This window comes from Chlorocebus sabaeus, unplaced genomic scaffold (assembly GCF_047675955.1).
Source record: "Chlorocebus sabaeus isolate Y175 unplaced genomic scaffold, mChlSab1.0.hap1 unalloc_scaffold_279, whole genome shotgun sequence".
Classification (NCBI taxonomy): domain Eukaryota; kingdom Metazoa; phylum Chordata; class Mammalia; order Primates; family Cercopithecidae; genus Chlorocebus; species Chlorocebus sabaeus.
Genome location: NW_027327569.1, coordinates 209,915 through 230,536, shown reverse-complemented (window position 1 = coordinate 230,536; position 20,622 = coordinate 209,915). Strand labels below are relative to the sequence as shown.

Here is a 20,622-nt window from a genome sequence, read left to right as displayed (position 1 = left end):
CTTTGGCATTGTGGGTGTGAAGGGGTCAGAGTGATCCTGTCTTCATGGAGCTTTCAGACACCACAGGGACAGTGTGGCACGAGTGTCAGGCTCGGGTGGGAAGGACGCTTTCCCCAGAAAATAGCTGCCGATTCCAGGATGGCCTTCAACCCCTCCTCCCTCTGTTCCTCCGCCTCATGTCTGAATTAAGGCTGTTCTATTGTAGCGGGGGTGTCATGTTAACTGCAAGTGTGCTTTTGTTCTGGGCAGCAAGTAAATTAATGGTATATTTGCCAAGGACAGCGAGGTTTGATTTGATGAACCCAGTGGGGGAAAAGGAGAAGGGACGTGGCTGTGTGGGGATGTGTGTGATGGGAGCAGAATGGAGTAGCCATGCAGGCTGGTGGGATGGAGGGACCATGCCCGCATTTCCATGGGGTCCGTCGATGTTTGTGCCACTATACCTGAACCTCTGTCTCTACTTCTAAAACCTGCATAGTGAGGAAACTCCTGATGGGCCTGAGTTGTTACTTCCTGTGACCATTGCTGGGAAGTGCCTCGGACGCCTCTCTTGGCTGGTGACGGCCCCAGGCCTGGACAGTGGGTTCGTCCTGGGCTCTGCGAGGGGCTTGGGCTCCACACACAGCAGGCACCTGCTCATTTCTTTGGACGTGAGATGTTGGCGCTCGGCTTGGAGGCCACCGCGATCTGGGTGTGGTCAGGACTGGTTCATCCTTTGGGGAGAGAGCGCCTGCCCGGGGGCCCCTCTGAGGTGCGTAGCCCTGCACTGACCTCACAGGATGCCCTGTCCTCCGGGGACTTCCGGCCATTCCCCTGGACCCTCAGGTGTTGGGAGTCAAGTGTGGTGTGTGTGTGTCACGGGCGGGGGTGCTGAGGACACCATGTGTCTGCTCATTCGAAGACACGAGATGCTGCGTGGGCTCATTTCCAGGGCGCCGTTGGCATCTAGGGGTGTGTGGGTGTCTTTCCACTGGCAGGAAATAACTGGTGGCCCATGTTACCTTTTTTGTCTTTTTTTGCCAAAAAGTCCTAATGCCAACGTTGCTGTCCCGCTGTGGGAACTTCCCGTCTCAGGCTCACTGGTCCTCCTGTTTCTGGGCTGTTGCAGGGTTGTGTTGGGATAACTGTGTTAACTTCGTTTGAATTTTCTTCATGTTCTTTTGGAAGAAGTGTTGACAGCTTGTGCTGCTTGTTCACCCCAGAGGCGAGGGTGTCCTTTAGGCCTGGAGGAGCACAGCCCGTGCAGACAGGTGCTCAGCCTCGGCCTCTCCTGTCATTCGCAGCCCTCACAGCACGTTTGCTCTTCGCTCCTCGTGCACACGGCTGGGGTTACAGGCTGCTCGCTCTGCTCTTTGAGATCCTCGGAAAAGGTGGTGTTTACACTGAAGGAGATTGGGGGTGTGCGGCTGATTTTAAATATGAGGAAATGACGGTAATAGAATGAGCAATGCCTAGCACTTAGTCTTGGGCTTGAGAAATTGTGTTTTAGAAGCAAAGTATCCCCAACTCCAGTTTTTTTCAAATGAAATCTTTTAAAGAGTTCACAAATATAAAAAGCCTAAAACTATGCAACAGAGGGCCTTGAGCCCAAGCCACTGCCACCTCTGTCTCCAAGACACCTCAGAAACTTGTTCTTCCTCCTCAGAGAACACCCCTTCTGCTCTCCCCTCCACATTCCCCCTCCACACTCCTCCCTCCACAGCCCTCCCTCCACAGCCCTCCCTCCACAGCCCTCCCTCCACAGCCCTCCCTCCCCAGCCCTCCTTCCCCAGCCGTCCTTCCCCAGCCGTCCTTCCCCAGCCGTCCTTCCCCAGCCGTCCTTCCCCAGCCCTCCTTCCCCCCTCCTTCCCCCCTCCTTCCCCCCTCCTTCCCCCCTCCTTCCCCCCTCCTTCCCCCCTCCTTCCCCCCTCCTTCCCCCCTCCTTCCCCCCTCCTTCCCCCCTCCTTCCCCCTCCTTCCCCCTTCTTTCCCCCCTCCTTCCCCCTCCTTTCCCCCCTCCTTCCCCCTCCTTTCCCCCCTCCTTTCCCCCCTCCTTTCCCCCTTCTTTCCCCCCTCTTTCCCCCCTCCTTCCCCCTTCTTTCCCCCCTCCTTCCCCCTTCTTTCCCCCCTCTTTCCCCCTTCTTTCCCCCTTCTTTCCCCCTTCTTTCCCCCTTCTTTCCCCCTCCTTCCCCCCTCCTTCCCCCTTCTTTCCCCCTTTCTTTCCCCTGCTTTCCCCCCTCCTTCCCCCCTCCTTCCCCCCTCCTTCCCCCCTCCTTCCCCCCTCCTTCCCCCCTCCTTCCCCCCTCCTTCCCCCCTCCTTCCCCCCTCCTTCCCCCCTCCTTCCCCCCTCCTTCCCCCTCCTTCCCCCCTCCTTCCCCCTTTCTTTCCCCCCCTCTTTCCCCCCCTCTTTCCTCCCCTTTCCCCCCCTCTTTCCTCCTCTTTCCCCCCCTCTTTCCCCCCTCTTTCCCCTCCCTCCTTCCCCTTCTTTCCCCTCCCTCCTTCCCCCCTCTTTCCCCTCCCTCCTTCCCCTCCCTCCTTCCCCTCTCTTTCCCCTCCCTCCTTCCCCTCCCTCCTTTCCCCCTCTTTCCCCCTCCCTCCTTTCCCCTCCCTCCTTTCCCCTCCCTCCTTCACCCCTCCTTTCCCCTCCCTCCTTTCCCCTCCCTCCTTCACCCCTCCCTCCTTCACCCCTCCTTCACCCCTCCTTTCCCCTCCCTCCTTCACCCCTCCTTTCCCCTCCCTCCTTCACCCCTCCTTTCCCCTCCCTCCTGCCCCCCTCCTTTCCCCTCCCTCCTGCCCCCCCGTTCCCCCTCCCTCCTGCTCCCCTCCTTCCCCCTCCTGCACCCCTCCTTCCCCCTCCTTGATCTCCAGGGTAAGCAGATCGATAACGGGTTATAAACACGGAAAGGTTTTGGAAAAGCCGTCGTCCACTTGTCAACTCCATCTCTCCTGCCCGGAAGATGTAGGGAGAACCTGCCTTCAGCCCATCCTCATCCCGTAACAGGACAGAAAACCAAGAGGCAGAGACCCAAGTCCTGTCAGTGCCCTCAGGAAACCCCCCGTTTCCTCCTCATGGTGGAAGTGGAAACCATCCCGCTGGACTAGATCTTCCCGGAAAGCCCCTCCACCCTGAAAGCAAGGAATCTGGTTTGAACGCCCACACCTTGTTGGGGCCATCACTTTCTGCAGCTGAACCCTGTGTACGTGGCCCATTAGTCTTGCTAGTCCTGTGTTACTGGGTCCTGGGAGTTTCTGTGGGCTGATGGCAGGTGTTTACCATTGTGTTTAGAGAGGAGAATAGAACTTTATTGTGTCGAAATCAAACGATAACCATTGCCATGTGATTCCTTGGGTTGGTTGGGACCGGGGATGCTCACAGCTTTTTCTGAGGGTTAAGTTATTTTTTGAGACACTCTCGCTTTGTCGCCCAGGCTAGAGTGCAGTGGTGCGATCTTGGCTCACTGCAACCTCCGCCTCCTGGGTTCAAGCAATTCTCCCTGCCTTAGCCTCCTGAGTAGCTGGGATTATAGGTGTGTGCCACCACGCTCGGCTCATTACAAAAATGTTTAAAACAGGCAGGGTTTTGCCATATTGGCCAGGCTGGTCTCGAACTTCTTACCTCAAGTGATTGGCCCACCTTGGCCTCCGAAAAGGCCGGGATTACAGGCTTGAGCCACTGCGCCCGGCCTGATCCTGACATCTTTGAAAGCTGCCTTCATGTACCAAAAGCCAGTCTATGTTTGAAAATCAGACTTGAAGAGCCTAGCAGAAGACGGATATACTTCAGCTAGGTAAATAACTATGCATATGTTAAACATATGGGCCAAAATCTACCCCAAATGTTAACTCTTCTGCTTTACGTTTTATATCCATTTATGGTTATTCTTTCAGTATTAAGATTTTTAAAGATTCTTTTGATAATTATGGACAAATTACTAAAAAACCTCAGCTGCATTTGTAACACTTTAAAGTACTAATTGGATGATATTATTTTTCTCAGAGGCATTTTGGATAGCTACATAATTAAGGTTTATCTCTTTGCCAGAAATCTTTTTTTTTTCTAGATCAGAAACCTGAAAAGAAACAGTCCTTTGCATTAAGTGCTATTTCACTGTGTGACAATCTATTGTTGAATGTGAGAACAAGATCATCATGTATTTTTGGGATAATTCTTACTTCATAGTGATAATGCTAAGTGTTAAAATTATGGAACAATTTGTTTCTTTGAAAATTACTGTTTGCCTGCTCATCAGGTGGGAGCTGATGAGAACGTGAATGTAGAAATTAAATTGTATTTAGCTTGCAAAAAAGAAGTTTTAAAAAAAGCTTTTTTGTTTTGTGCTACTACTGAAATTGCTTAGCAGTGGAAATGAGGTAATTGCAGGCACCTAGAATTTTATATCCTTCACTTCCACGCTGGGAAGAAATTCTCCAACAAGCACAGCAATGTGACATTCTGATATAGAGACTCCTAGGCATCAAGCCCCATGGAAGGGGGTGGTGATTACATGAGCGTTGGCGTTGATGCGGGGCACCCTCCAAGTTGGACGCAGGGAGCGAGCAAGGGCAGAAAGAACAGGCCCCTCAGGTGCCATGAGAAAACAAAGTGTTGGCAGCAGTGGTCGTGAGGGTTGGTGCCAGGGACCAGGAAGACGTGGCGGAGGGAGCATGTGCCTCAAGGCAGCCGTGGAACCCGCGGTCCCTGCAGTGAGGTCTGGTTTGCAGAGGACGTGGATGGCCACGCGGCAAGGCCTACAGACAGCTTGGACTTGGTTGTCTCAGAACTCTGGTCGGTGTTGCAAACGGCCCCACAGGGTTGCAGTGCACATTCTACGGACAGAAAGACGACGCTTGGAACTGTTCCCGGCACGAAACCAGCGCCCTGCGAACACTGGCCACTGCTGTCGTGACTGAGTGCTGTCCTCACTCAGGACAGTTCTGAACCTTGCTCTGCTCAGTTCACTTAATTGTGAACCTTGCTCTGCTCAGTTCACTTAATTGGGCCAGGAATGGGGTTGCCCTGCCTTCAACAAGTTTGACGCATTGCACGAGGACTCAGTCGATAATGTATTCTGTAAACACGCTCTCCCGCCAAGAGTGAGCGAAGCCCAGGGAGTGGGTGGTTCTTCAGTATTAGCCAGTTGTTTGTGTCGGGGCCAGTTGTGCGGCTCCCAGAGCGAGTGTGACCAGGAAGCCTCTCCCCCCGGAGGTGGCCAGCGTTCCTGTTACACGCGCCGTAAGCAGAAGGTGGGCACTGCTGGGGAACTTGCTCATGTTCCTGTTTTCTGATTGGAAATTCAAGGTTTCTGAGCATCCTACGTCAAATTTGTACATTGCTGAGACTGTACACATTTCAATACTTGTTTTTTTCTGCTTTTCGGATCTATACAGTCTGGCATTTGGCCGTGGCTTCCAGGACAGACTGGATGCAGAGCGAAGTCCTCTCCTCACTGTCAATGTTTGCCGATGTCTTTTTGTATAAAGTTTGTATTTCTTGAGACTTTCAATTAGGTTTTTGCTTAACTAGACTTTTAAAATTGCCATGCACATAATTCTACCAGTTACAATCATGAGCTGACATGGGTTTTTGGTTTTACTTTGATGAATGTTTCACATTTGCATGCTGGATGTGGGGGCGGAGGTCATTTATCTGCTTTTCATTTCCTTCTTGGTTATACTTAGTGACTTTCAGGTAAGGTGTGGAAGGCGTGGTACAGAGTGAATTGCAGGCCGCACTGTGGTTGGTGGAGGACAGGCGTGGGCTGCAGCGGCGTACACAGTGGATGAGAGAAAAGAGGAGACTTCCATCCTCGAGGGAAACACACAACAATTTAAAACACTGATCATCTAGCTTACATGAGGTCCAACAAATTCAGTTTGCAAAGTTTAACTTCCAAGTTAATGTAGTAATTTTTCCCCTAAGTCATTAATTTAGTATCTTATGTTTAAATACATTTTTTTTGTCTAAAGCAAGTCATAAATTCTAAAATGAATGACTAAACATGGAATAATTTTGGCATACAGCGCCTGAAGAGAAAACTGCCAGTATGCTAAAATATTGCATACAGATGCTTAAAAAATCGAATGCAGCATTCTTACAATGCATGTGCTTTCAGCATGTAACTTGGTGAGTAGTTTTAAGCTCTATTTGTAGGAATGTGTATCTTGAATATTTCAGGGCACCACTGCAGATGTGTGCGTGAGATGTACAAATACTGAATGTCCTTCTTCCTTCCCTTAAATAAAAATTAGCTCCTTTTTTTAAAATTTAAATTTAAATTTTTTTTCAAGTAAACTCTTGCTCTTGTTGCCCAGGCTGGAGTGCAGTGGCACAATCTTGGCCCACTGCAACTTCTACTTCCCGGGTTGAAGTGATTCCCCTGTCTCAGCCTCCTGAGTAGCTAGGATTACAGGCACCCACCACCATGCCCGGCTAATTTTTATACTTTTATTAGAGATGGGGTTTTGCCATATTGGCCAAGCTGGTCTCAAACTCCTGACCTCAGGTGATCTGCCCACCCCAACCTCCCGAAGTGCTGGGATTACAGGCGTGCGCCATCGTGCCCAGCCAATTCCCTTCTGTACTGATTTATACAGTTGTTTTTACTTTTCGTTTTTTTGAGACAGGGTCTCACTCTGTCGCCCAAGCTGGAGTGCAGTGACGCAAATCTTGGCTGACTGCAGCCTTCCCCTCCTGAGCTCAGGTATCCTCCCACCTCAGCTTCCTGAGTAGCTGGGAATAGACACATGTCACCACGCCCAGCTAATTTTTTTTTTTCTTGTATTTTTTGTATTTTTAGTAGAGACAGCGTTTTGCCATGTTTTCCAGGCTGGTCTTGAGCTCCTGGACTGAAGCGATCTGCCCGCCTCAGCCTCCCAAACTGCTGGGATGACAGGTGTGAGCACCACATCTGGCCCAATTTTTTTTCCTTCCAGGATTAGAAGGAGACTTTCAGAAAACCCTTCAACCTTACAAACTTAATTTTCCGTAATAATATGCCTCTAGGATAAAAACAAGACAGAAACAAAGAAGTGTGTGTGGACTACAGTTAAAAATTTTTAAGGCAATGTAGCTTAGGAGAGTTGACATTTACAAAGAGCAGGAGGTCCATTCAGTGCCCTCTAGGCATTGGGAACGGCGGGCTGTGGGCAACCCTAACGTGTGCGGCGTCCTGAGACGTGATCGTGGCGCTCACGCTTTTACCGAGGGCCTCCCCCCGGAGTACCCGAGGCCCTTCTTCTGCAGTCGGCCAGCTAGGCAGCAGCTGCTGGAGAAGGAACACACAGTAAAAGACAGATGTACACGGTGTTATTGTGGCAGAGAGGTTAAAACCAGGCTCACTCTGTTCTTACTGTTTTAAAAAGCTACTAATGAAGTCCTTAAATATGTATTGCATTTCAGGATTTTAAAGCAGTGGTGGATGTGTCTGTGTTTCTCTCTAGCTCCCGTTCGGGTGCTCCCTGCGAAGAGAGCTCAGAGATGCCACGTTTTCTTGTTGAGATGACGGGGCCTGGAGAGGTGTGAACCCCGTGATGGGGGTTGACTGACCTGTGGGGAGGCTGGGTCAGCGTGGGGATCCACCCCCACTCCAGGTTCCTGTAGGAAATCCACAGTTCTAAGTCTTTCTGATATGGGTAAGATGAACCTGGAAGAGGTGTTATTTTTTAAGAAGTAAGTGCCATGCTCTTTTTTCCTCATACTTCTCCGTGTTTAAGCAGCATTGAAGGATAAGGCACTACTAGCATGTTGGCTTGGAAACAACCTTGTTGGTTATTTTACGTTGAATCTGATATTAAGGTTGTCTGGTAACAGAAGTTTTCCTTTAACAACATGGAACTCTGTTGAATCTGTTGCCCCATTGGCTGAGCCGTCTGAAGTCGGTGCGGTGGCAGCTGAAAACGCCGCTTCCCCTTGGAGGAAGCCTCTGGCTTGGCAGGAGGCACCGCCCTTGATTGAGGGAGTGAGGCGCCTTTGCAGGGCCCCCCACACCGCACCTGCGGTTCTCTCCTGCCCCTGTTGGCTGGCCAAGCAGCCTCGCGACAGTGTGCTCAGCGTGAACGTTCACGGGGCAGGTCAAGGCTTTTGTTCCAGAAACACTGACTTCGGAAATGGCCAGTCGTGTGTGTTGAGCATGGCGAGAAAGACTTACGTGTGTTTCAACTTCTTGAACAAAGCAAGTTGATGTTTCGAAGGCTAATGACTTTGCTATGATCAATATTCAGGAGAAAATAGGGTTTGATGAAATAGAAAGACAGGAGTGGCAAGTGACATGCTTGTGCCCTGTATGACTAAGCGATGACCTGGCCCTTCCACACCACGGCCTCTGAGCAGCCAGCATTGCAGATACTGGGTCAATTTAGATGGGACTCCTGGAACTGTCAGCCACCCGGGAGAAATACGAGTAGTTCTGTGTGCCCACGATCATGGTTCCCGCTACTGTGTCCAACAATGTGCCAGGTTCCGATTTCAGCATCGGGGCAGACACAGCCCTGAACGCTATCACCGACGTAAGTCCGTGTGTGCCTCAACAGACGGGCGCCGGCTGACGCTAACCCGAGGGCCCCGGCCCTTTTTATCTACCAGTGCGCTAGAAACAGCCTTTTACAAATACCATGAATGAGAGCTTCTCGTTATTCCTCCTCCGCTAGAAAATGTTTTTAGACTCTGAGCATTTTTTATCTCATTCTCAAAAAACTTTTACCGCCTCTTCTTCTGTGTGGCCACCAGCGGGGACGTAGCATGGCCAATACCCCGGGAGTGCCCGTGAGTACCTGCAGTGCTGAGGAGGGCTGGGCCGCAGTCTCCTGTGATTGCACCAGCATTAAAATCTGCTTTTTTTTTTGTAAATGCTGAGCCTAAATTTTCTTTAAACCTCCAATACCCATTATGATGAACCCCTGCCTTGATGCTGAGGGTAGAAATTGAACTGAATATTTTATAATTGTAGTCATTGTCCTGAACGCACCATTGCATTTGTTATTTCTTCGGTCTTGGCTGTTGACCTCATTTTCCCCTGTGTAAACCGGGGATGTTAAATTACATCTAAGGCAATATTGGGGCTAGTTGAGTATTTTGCCAAGAGACAATAATAAAACATAGAAATATATTCTTCTGGTTTTTTTGTTTCGTTTTGTTTTGTTTTGTTTTGTTTTGTTTCTTTGTGAGACAAGGTCTTACTCTGTCACCCAGGCTTGAGTGCAGTGTTGTGATCTCGGCTCACTGCAGCTTCAACCTCCTGGACTCAGGTGATCCTCCCACCTCAGCCTCCTGAGTACCTGGGACCACAGGCACGTGCCACCATTCCCAGCTATTCACGTGGGAGTCTGAAGATCCGTACCTAATGCAGGAAGCATGGAAGCATTTCATTTTTTTTTTAAATTTTAATGTCTAAAATTTTTCGCTAATTCTCAAGTTTTAATTTTTCTTGTCCAACTTAGTTCTCACGAATATTTTTCAGTTTTTCTTTGCCTTTTTTTTTTTTTTTTTTTTTTGTAAACCCTTAGCATGAAACTTATTTCTAGCACTGGTAAATAAAAAAAAGCATTTAACATACAGCACCTGTAGTAAGTAACGTTTAGCACTCGTTTCTTGCTTTTCTGAGCGTCTTAAACTCTCTTCACTTTCTTTGCGAAGGAAATCTGCCCAGGTTTTCCCGTGTTCACTGGCTTTGGGGGCAACTTTCACCTTATTTTTGGCAGTCACTAATCTCTGACCTAGACGTTGCTTCTGTTCTCCTGGTGATGGGTGTCACGGCTTTGCTGCTGCGGGGCCGGCCCGGCTCTGGGCTGACCTTCACGCTGGGAACATGGACATGAGTGTCTTGTTTCAAAGAGGGGATTCCAGCATGGCTTTCGCTGCTCTTTCTCCAGCTTTAGCTGGATTTTTGGGTCTGTGAAAGTTGGGTGTGCAATGGGAGGGATTGAAGCTTCTTTTTTTTTTCTCCTAATTGTTACCTAATTGAATCTTACCCAGAGAGAATGGGTGAATTTGAGAGCAATCACTGCAGTTAGTTGAGCATCTGAAAGATGTGGGACAAAGCTGGTGTTGCGTTCCCTGTGACTTTTTTATTTTCAAGTTTCCACACAAAGTAGAGGTCCTTGTGGTATGTGATGTACACTTCCAGTCTTGAAAAAAATCTCTCTTTAATTCCAGGGTCCTCTGCTATAAATAACTTTCTATTTGTTGTTTTTCAGTTTGTAAATATGTAACAAATGTGTAGGGTCAAAATTTGAAAACCGAAATACGTGAGGCAAACACCCCACAAATGATCAGTTCCACCCGCTTTGACTTCCCTTGGAGGGACTGTGTGATTTATTACGTGATTGTTTTAAATTCAGTTTTTCATTCATTCGAGTTACTCAAAGCTAGGTTAAACAATTTCATTTTCTTTCTTTTTTTTTTGTTTTGTTTTTCTTTTTTTTTTTTTTTTTTTTGAGACAGGTCCTCACTCTGTTTCCCAGGCTGGAATGAAGTGATGCAATCACGATTCACTGCAGCCTCCACTTCCTAGGCTTAAGCGATCCTCCCACCTCAGCCTCCTGAGTAGTTGGGACTACATGTGCATGCCTGTAGAAATAGAATAATTTTGTAGAATTACAAAATTTTAATTCTGTAGAAATAAAATAATTTTTTTTATTTCTACAGAAACGTGGTCTCCCTGTGTTGCCCAGGCTGGTCTGAAACTTCTGGGCTCAAGCAGTCCCCTTGTCTTGGCCTCTCAAAGCATGGGGGTTACATGGATGAGCTACCGCGCTGGGCCTGAAGTTAACTGATTACAATAGAGAAAGAACTGGAGCGTGTAGTTAGTTGAGGCTTCCGTTGGCCAGGCACAGCCACCTTGGTAAGGGTATGTGTGTGTCCTCATTGCGCTTCTGATCCTGAGCTCCGAGGAATGAGGCTGTCTTGGGAGTGCTGTGCTTCTAGTCTCGTGATGGGTGAGTGACGCCGGCCGATCGAGGTCACCCTGGCAAATGCAGCAGCTGCTCAGGAGCCGGGACAGGGATGAAAAAGCTGCTGAGGGTCCCTCTGTGGACGCCTGAAGGGAGAGGGACGGAGATGTGAACATGGCAGCTGTGTTCTCCAGAGTCCTGTTTACTGACGGCAAAACAGGATGAAGCCTGAGAAGGTTTGGATTTGGGTCTGAACTGGGCTCGTCTGGCCATAGAACAGGAGCTGGTGACGAACTCAGGATATGAGGGTGTGAGGCGACTTGATGTGGATGGCTCCGGGTCGCTCCAGCCACTGTCCTGCAGCCGTCGGAGGCTGAGGATGTGTGGGAGTGAGCGTCTCTTCCCTGTCCGGCCACACCCTCTGTGCCCCATGACTCATGGCCTGGTCCTGGGCAGCATTTATGTTTGGGGTCTGTGGATGGCTCCAGTTGTTCAGTAAATTCGGTGATTCTCATTGGGATGATTGTGCCCCAGGGGATGTTTGCACCGTCCAGGGAGGTTTCTGGTTAGAACTGGGAGAAGGGATGCTCCCAGCTTCTGGTGCTGGAGACAAGGGACACTGTGGAAAGTCCCTCCAAGCACAGGGCGGGCTCCATAGTAGGAGTCTGGCTCAGGACGTGGCCGTGTTGTGCTTCAGAAGCCCTGGGCGGATCTGATACGGTGAAGTCGTCATTTTCTTTGGACACGTGTGTCCTCATCCTCACTCGTGATTTCCTTCTTGCCAGCATTGATGCTTAGCTGACGCCACAGCCCCTCAGAATCTATGCAGTGCTGGTGAGTGGGTCTTCTGGGCAGAACAGAATGAATGAAATACCTCAGAGCAGGTGCTACACATTCTCAGGATATGGCTGCAGGGAGTTTCGGTTGGACTCCTTTCATTCCCTAGCGCTGGCTGGTGCATTACTCTGTCCTGTAAGCTTGATCAGGTCACATCAGAAACACAGTAGGTGGGTGCCACGCTGCCGTCAGGTGTCGCGAAGGTGGCGGTGACCACAGCATTGAGAGTAATTCCTTGTCATAGTGGCCCCCCCCCACCCCACGTACCCAGGGGCCCGGCTGTGTTCGGTCTTGAGAGTTTTATGCTTTTCTGGGCAGGGTCTCCCCCGTCTTGAAGCTTCCCTCCCCTTTTTTGGAGACTGAAGGAAGGAGAAGAGGAGCGATAGGGAAGGAGGGGAGAGAGGATTTGCAGCAATGGGTCCATTCCCACAGATTTCAATGTGGAGTTAAGGAGCCGAGACCTCCCCCACCTGCCCTCTTGTGTGCCTCAGGCACCAGGTTACACACACCCTCTGGCTTCCAGTGAGGGCTTCTTGGAGAAGCAACCAGCTCCCCGCAGCCAGTCTTGGTCAGTCCTGAGCTAGGGCATTCCACAGTAAAGGAGTGACATCACCTGTCTGAAAAGCATAAGGAGCCCCCCACGTGATGGTGCTGACGGGGCCACATCCTGGGCACCAGGCCAGCGAGTATCTCCAGATGAGTGTTTCTGGCTGGCAAGCAGGCTGGCATTTGGATTGAAGTCCTGCACAAACTGCCATGGCCAGAGCCTGCAAGGCAGAGCCTGTACAGAGCAGCCCAAGAGCTGGGCATGTGCTGGGCCTGGGTGGACGTGGAGGCCATGCCATGGGGCGTGGGGGACCCTGCTCACAGCTCACCTCGTGGTCGCCCAGCACTGACCCATCCACCTTACCCTCCTACCCACCACGCTGTGAACTCACCTGCCACAGATCTCCACCCACTGTCGGAAGCCCTCGGCCCACACGGACTCCTGGCCTTGGGATGCTTTGGGTTGCACCAGGGCTGCAGAGCCTGGGTCGCTCACTGTCCAACTCTCCTGGGGCGATGTGGGCCCCGCCCTGCGTCCCAGCAGTAGCATTTCTGCAGCAGATGTGGGGATATTCACAGGAAGAGGGACAAGTCCAAGTCCATAAACAGTTGGTTTTGCCGCCAAGTGGATGACAAAAATACCTTGCTGTGTGGGGCCGCTTGGAGGTGGGAACAGTGAGCGTGTAGACCTGTCCTGCTGTTACCTTGGTTAACACCTTGAGGTGGAGTCTGGGAAACCCCGGTGCACATGGGCTCCAGAACCGCTCCCCTTTCTGACACCAGAGCCCATTTCCCAGTGGAACCCCAGAGCAGCAACTCGGGCTCTTGCTCGCCTGTGTGGCTTTGTGTGCGGCTTCCTGCCGGTGAGCAGAGATGTGGCGTGGGGCTGAGTATGGCCCGCCGGTAATCCAGCTGCCTGCCTCCTTCCCTGCCTGAGCGTGGAGGCTGCCTCTGCACGATGAAGGCTGTCACTTGGTGTGGTCCTTACAGCTGTGTGCCCATCCCACTGATCGTGGCCTGCCTGCAGGAAGCTACAGGAATGGCTTTGCCTTTAAACCTGCTGACCGCCCCGGCCTCCCTTACCCACGATGAGATGCCGAGAGCTGAGCTGTCCCGCTCGTGACTAACTCGCCACTGCCTGCAACCTGCTCTGCTGCCTGCCTCACCCCCACCCTGCTGTGCTGCCTGCAGGCCTCCCCTTTCACGAGGACCTGGGCTGTGCCCAGGCAGTCCCCTGTGTCGCTGAGGCCTGTCCTGCTACCGCACGACCTCCAGAGCTCCCCTCGGCCCCTTGACCCGCATGAACCGGCTTCCGCTGGTGATTCAGGCCCCTTCTGTCCCTTCCTGGACCTCAGCGCAGGCCCTGGGGCTGGCAGGTGAGCACCCAGCACCCCCCGCTAACTGCTTGGCCCTGCTGCTTCAGGCTTACGAGAGCGCGTGCGACATGGCCGAGGCGTGAGGCCGCCACCAGGAGCTTTGCATCCACCTGTGTGTGGTGCCGGCCACGATTAGCAACAATGTCCCGGGCACAGAAATAAGCCTGGGCGCTGACACTGGCCTGAATGCTGTTGTCCAGGTAAGAGAACCCCGTTTCCTCCCATTGCTTTCTTTCATTTATTTTAGCAATTTGTTTTTTCTGTGCTAAGAATGAGCCAGATTTATTATTACTCTTCTCCACCCACCCCCACTCTTTATTAGCTTGACTTTATGTCGATCACACTGGCCAGAACAGGGTAAATTTTTTAGCTTCTCTGCCTTAGGGAGAATCTGTCTTTACTGACTAAAAGTGAGATGATATATTCAGTCCTAGGGGTCATGTTTCTATCCCACCTAGACTAGGGGAGCGGTGAGCACCATTTCTCTGGAGCCTGCCTCTCCTGCCTGCATTGACTAGTGAGGCTGTAGGACCAGCTGTGGGAGCCTGCAGGAAGGGGTTTGAGTGCGTGGTACGTAAGAGCTCTGGGACACAGCCGTGTCCACTGGGGGCCGCTGCCTGGAACCACAGCCTTCCTGGTGAGATGAGAGGTTCTTGAGAGAGCTGAAATCAAGTCCTCCTGGGCAGGCAGCTTCACCAACATGTGCTATAGGAGGAGTGGATCCTGCCGGTCATGGGCGTGGTGCTGACAGCCACATGGTGGCCCCTCAGGTCCCTGATAAGCTGACCCACCTCTATGGTCATGAGCTGGACATGAGGACCTGTGGGAGTTTCACAGGTCTTTGCTGCGGAGAGGGTCCTCACTCAGCTGCAGACGGGACGGTGGCCACCTTGGCAAGTAGGGTCACATCAGTGGCTTGTCCGCCTGGTGCCTTCTGAAGAGCAGCCGCTGTCCTTTACCTTAGATCTTCACGTCCAAACCACCTCCGGAGTTTGCGGTGAAAACTCCCAGCCCTGTTGGATGCTCCTTAGTTCAGCTTGGCACAGAACCTCGGAAAACAGCAGTTCTGTTCCGGGTTCAGCCTCCTGTGCCTCCCACTCGAGCTGAGGGCCATCTCTCTCCTGGGCTTCTCCTTGTCGTGTTCCCTGGTGCTGTGCTGGCCTTGCAGAGGCTGGCCCAGGCTCGTTCCCTGGACTTTCTTGGGCCCCGTGCTTGTCCCCTGTTCATTGAATGCCGTTAGGTTCGGGCCATCGCTGGCTTAGCTCTCCTTTAGCACCTTGTAGATGTCCACACATGCTTCCACCCTCGCACCCCACACGTGGCGCAGCACAACCCCGGCCAGCGGCTGTGCTTTGCTGCGGGTCCCTTGCTGTAGCAGGGACGGGACCCCCACCCCCTGCCCTGTCTGGCCACCGACTTCAGTAGAGGCTCGGCTGCCGTGAGGGATAGCAGTCATGGGAAAACTGGCCTCCCTGCAGATTCACAGAGCAAAGTGGTTCTCACAGAGAAGTCAGTGGCTTTTTTCTACCTTAACGCTGTAGCAAACGCCACCTTATCTTTCACCACCAATTTATAGTTCTTTACACCCACGGAGCAACGTGCCGGTGATGTTTGAACTGTAGCCTGGGCTCTCGCTCCCATGGGACTCCTTAGGGAATTTCCTAGCAGGATCGTGTGTGTGCCCTTGCAGGGGGTTGTGTCTGCCAGGCACATCCCATTGTGTGGCAAGAATGGCTGAGGTCACAGGCTCTGCCTGACGAGTGCGGCTCACAGCTGCTGTCCACACAGGGCCACGCTTGGGATCGGCTTTTTTCTTGTCAGTGCTACTTTGACTAATTGCCTGAGGCACGGCTGGAGTGACTTGCTATTTTTAGAGGCTAATTCAGGCTTCAGATGCCATCTAGGTAATGAGGAGAGAGTTCAGGAAAGCTGTATCTAAGCTCCAGCAAAGGCGGGTTCTTCCATCCCAGCTTTCACTGCGTTTACAATGAGAGGAGCACACGGTCGGGGGCGTGGCTCAGGTGGCAGGGCTGCGCTGTTCCACGCACCCACAGCAGCAGCCTGGCGGGAGCAGAACTCAGACACTCTCGGGCACAAATCAGCCTCTTGGGAGAGCTGTTTTGCCTGCGGAATTCTTTTGCCATTAAGTGGTTGATGTCATTCTTTGAATGAGTGACAGTAATTCCCCACCTCAGGGTGGGCTGCGGGGGAGATTCAGTTGGAAAAATAACCCATGAGGCTTTGTGCCTCTGGGGGTCCTGACGCCCCACCCACATTTTCCTTCCCATGCCCAGGATTCTCTAACACCAAGGGCAAGTCTTAAAGCCTTATGGCATCTTAAGTCTTAGATCGCAATTAGAGAGAGAGCCGGTACAGGTGGAACAGTGACACCCTCAGAATTTTGCACTGGCCCTTCAAGAAGGCAGTTGTGGGCTCTTTGGACCCTTGACGGGCTTCTGTCCTCTGTCCTTCCTAAGCACAAAGACAGGAATTCTTCCCATTGCCTGTTTCTCTCCCCACCTCGGCTTCTACACAATGCAAAGTGGCCCGCTAACTAGAGCCCGTGTTCAGTTTTGAATACATCAACCAATTATTTTGGGAAAAAAAGAATCTGTCAAACGAAGTATAGGTTGGAATGGTTTAATCAAGCCTGTGTTTATTCAACAAAGTGCGCTTTTAAATTTCATCCGAGGCACTCAAGTGAACATTTCCCAGTGGGTGTTAAACTTTCGTGCACAGACTCTCATATGGCTCCCAGTCTCAAGTCCACACCCCCACTTCATGCTTTTACTCTTGGCTGAGTCCCATGGAGGCCGGTTAGGGAATCCTGCAGGATCAGCCCTTGACCTGGACAGACGGATGGACAGACGACTGGCTGGGGAATACTGTGCTTATGTCATTCAGTGACAAGTATTTCTTGAGCGCCTGCTGTTTGGGCTCGGCCGGGTCCTGCTGATGGTGCAGTGGTGTGAGCCCAGCCCACCGTTCCTGCCCTCATGGAATTTGCAGCCTAGTGAGGACTGCAAGTCAAATAACCACGAGGTAACTGCAGGGAGAGACACCGGGGTGATTTCTATGAAGAGAGAACATGAGGTGCCCCGAGAGCCCATGACAGAGGGAACTTTGCGGTCCTAGAAACCAGGCGGTGTTTTCCTGAGGAAATGGCATTTCCCTCTGGGTCAGAGCTGAGGAAGGTGCCTGTGTGTGTCCCGTGGCCGCTGTGACCCTGACCATACACCTGGGGCTGGAAAATAATACTCCCTCTCCCACAGCTCTGGAGGGCAGGAGCCATGGACTGAGACCGGAGTGTTTGCTCCAGGAGAGTCCCTCGTGGCCCATTCAGGTGCCCAGAGCTGCGGGCCTTGCACGCCTTGTTCCCTGGCGCCGCCTCCTCCCATGTGGGTGTGCAGCATCCTGCTCCAGGGCCTTCAGCCTCTGCACCCCTCATCTGCCGATGCAGGTCGTGGCACTTAGGGCCCACCTGGGTAGTCATCAGAATTCACCTTTATCACCGCATGAGGGAACAGTCCCAGGTTGCAGGGATTGGGACCGGGATTCCTTTGGGGGTCGCTCTCCCGCCCACCACTGTGCCTGAATGTGACGCACACGGCGGCCAGCGTATCCAGAGGCCCCAGGAGGACCTGGGGTGGCTGGAGCTACAGTGGGACCTGGTGTCAGAACCAGGCGAAGCAGGGATTCTCGAGAAAGGCTTGACGTGTACTTGAAGTGAGCAAAGGGTTTTGAATGACTGGATCAGATTTGTTTTTTATAGATGGGTCTCCAGTCTGTGTGAACAGATTGGAGGGTGCCGGGGTGGGAGCTGAGGCACAGGTAGAGGCCCCGCGAGGTGGGGTCCAATAGCCATCCCCTCTCCCCTCCTTGGCTATTGGGAGCCATGGTGGACTCATAGCCTGTTTAAGATATTGTGAGTAATATCGTCTCCCCCTCTGGAAATAATGAACTCTTTCACAGACGGGTGTACACCTTCAGTGTATTGCTCAGGGAACAGTGATATAATTAATTATTAAACGTCAAGAATCGATTGTAATAATTATCAGTAATACTATCAATTAAAATTTTACCATTAATATGGATAATTATTTTAAATAGATGATGTCAAATTACCGTTTAATAATTATATCATTTATTAATGTTACTAATTTTTAATATTATCGTTTTTTGCCAGCATCACTCAGTATTGATTTAAGATTAATTGTTGATATCTTTATTTTATTAATAGTGTTAATATTAATACTCATCGTTAATATTTTTAATCAGTATTAATATTTAGTATCTTTATTGTCATTATTAATCTCGATGATTAACATTAATTTGTATTATATTTATTAATATTAATAATAGACTTGTTCCTCATATGCGGTGGGTAGAAGATGATATTCCTCCCAATATCGCAGAAAGTGTACATTCCTCTATGATGTTTTTCCTAATAACCAGGGGATAGAAGATGATATTATTGAAACTACCGCAGTGTGTGTACATCCTTTCGATCATCTTGTTCCTTCTATCCAGGGTACGAGAGGATGATATTACTCCCAATATCGCAAGGGACCTGGACCTCCACTGTGATATTTTCCCTCACATCCAGCCGGGGAGAGGAAGATATTACCCCTCATATCACAGGGGTGTACATCACCTTGTGATGTTGTTCTGTATATCCTGGGATGGAGAAGATAATACTAATGGCAATATCGCAGGGGTTTTACACACCCACTATGCTATTGTTCCGAACAACATGGTATGACTCCCAGTATCACAGGAGGGGTACATCCTCCTGTGATATTGTTTCTTATATTCAAGGGGAGAGAATGATATTACTCCCAATATCGCAGGGGTTGCACACACCTCCTGCGATATTGTTCCTAATATCCCGAAGAGGAGAGCATAATATTACTCTCAATATCTCAGCGGGTGTACACCTCGTTTGTAATATTTTTCATAATATCCAAGATGGGAGAGGATGATAAGACTCCCAATAGGCCAAGAAGTGTACATCCGCCTGTGATATAGTTCCTAACATCCAGGTGGGGATAGGATGATATTACTGCCCATATCGCACGAGTTATAAAACCCTTTCGATATTTAGCCTACGATCCTGTGGGGAGGGGATGATATTACTCCCAATATCAAAGGAGGTGTACACCCCCTTGAGACACTGCACCCAATATCCACGTTGGGTGACGATGACAATATGCCCAATATCGCAAGGGATGTACACAAACCCTGGGATATTGTTCCTTATATCTAGAGTGGGAGAAGACACTATTACTTCCAATAACACAGGGACTGTGGCTGTACACCCTTCCTGTGATATTATTCTTAATATCCTAGGCAAGAGAGGATGATACTACAGCCAATATCGCAGGGGGAGTAAACCCACCCCGTGATGTTGTTCTTAATGTACTCAACCTCCCACCTCCAGGGATGTCGTTTCTAATATCCAGGGGAAGAGAGGATAACATTATGCCCAATATTGCAGGGGAGTGTGCACACCCTCTCTGATGTTGTTCCTAGTATCCAAAGGTAGAGACAATGATGTTACTGGCCATATCGCAGGGGGTGTACACCCTTCTGTGATATCATTTTTGACATTCAGTGGGGGAGAGGATAACATGAATCCCAATATCGCTGAAGGTGTACAGACCCCTGTGCTGTAGTTTCTAATGTACAGGGATGAGACAAGAATATTGCTCTCAATATCACCGGGGGTGTAACCACCCTGCCCCCTGTATGTTGTTCCTGATATGCAGTGGGGTGGAGGCTGATAGTACTCCCAATATCCCAGAAGGTGCACACACACCTGTGATATAGTTCCTAATATTCAGCGAGAAAGAGGCTGATTTTACTTTCGATATCGCAGTGGGTTTACACCGCCCCCAACCCCGGGGTATCTTTCCTAATATCCAGGCGGGAAGAGGATGACATGGCTGACAATATCGAAGGGGGTGGACACCTCTACTGTGATATGGTTCCTGATATCCAGGGGGTGAATGGGTGATATGACTCCCAATAACGTAAGAACCGTACAGCCACCCTGGGATTTTGTTCTTAATAACCACAGCGGAGAGATGATATTACTACCAACATTGCAAGAGGTGTACCCCCCTCCTGTGATACTGTTTCTTATATCCAGGAAAGAAGATGGTATTACTACCAATATTGAAGAGCTATACAACCCCTATGGGATATTGTTCTAAAGATACAGGTTGAAAGAGGATGAGACTCCATCCAATATAACAAGGGGTGTACACACCTCCTGTGATGTGAATCGTAAAACCTAGGAGAGAATGATATTGCTTCCAAAAACACACGGGGTGTACACCCACCCTGTGACTTCGTTCCTGTCATCTAAAGGAAGAGATGATGATACTAGTCCCACTACCGGAGAAGGTACACACCCCTCTGGGATATTGTTCCTCATAACTTGTGGGGGAGAGCATGATATTATTTCCAGTACGACAGTGGCTTGACACCCAGTCTGTGATATTGGTTCTGCACACCAAATCTGTGCCCCTCATTTCCCATGCATTCTCTCCACACTTTTGGAACCTCGGGGGAGGCTTTGTCTTTGGTTACAGATGAAGAGACGAAGGGTCTGAGAGGTTAAGCAAGTTTGTTACTGGAAAGCAGTTCCGATCCAGACCCCAAGAGAGGTTTCTTGGATCTCACGTAAGAAAGAATTCCGGGCGAGTCCATAAAGTGAAAGCAAGTTTATTAGGAAAGAAAAGGAATAGAAGAATGGCTACTCTGGCCAGGCGCAGTGGCTCACTCCTGTAATCCTATAACTTTGGGATGCCGAGGCAGATGAATCACCTGAGGTGAGAAGTTCGAGACCAGCCTGTTCCAACATGGCAAAACCCTGTCGCCACTAAAATACAAAACATTAACTGGGCGTGGTGGCAGGTGCCTGTAATCCCAGCTACTAGGAAGGCTGAGGCAGGAGAATCACTTGAACCCAGGAGGTGGAGGTTGTAGTGAGC

At 50.5% G+C, this 20,622-nt stretch overlaps 2 long non-coding RNA genes across 6 annotated transcripts in view; both read left to right on the top strand.

The window, feature by feature from the left end:
- LOC119623598 (uncharacterized) overlaps positions 1–20,622 on the top strand; it is a 164,544-nt gene that overhangs the window by 118,367 nt on the left and 25,555 nt on the right. The gene's annotated exons all lie outside the window — the stretch shown is intronic.
- On the top strand, positions 2,821–6,818 carry LOC140711202 (uncharacterized). The gene is made up of 2 exons (XR_012092362.1): positions 2,821–5,458; positions 5,658–6,818. It is a non-coding gene; the product is annotated as an uncharacterized lncRNA (long non-coding RNA).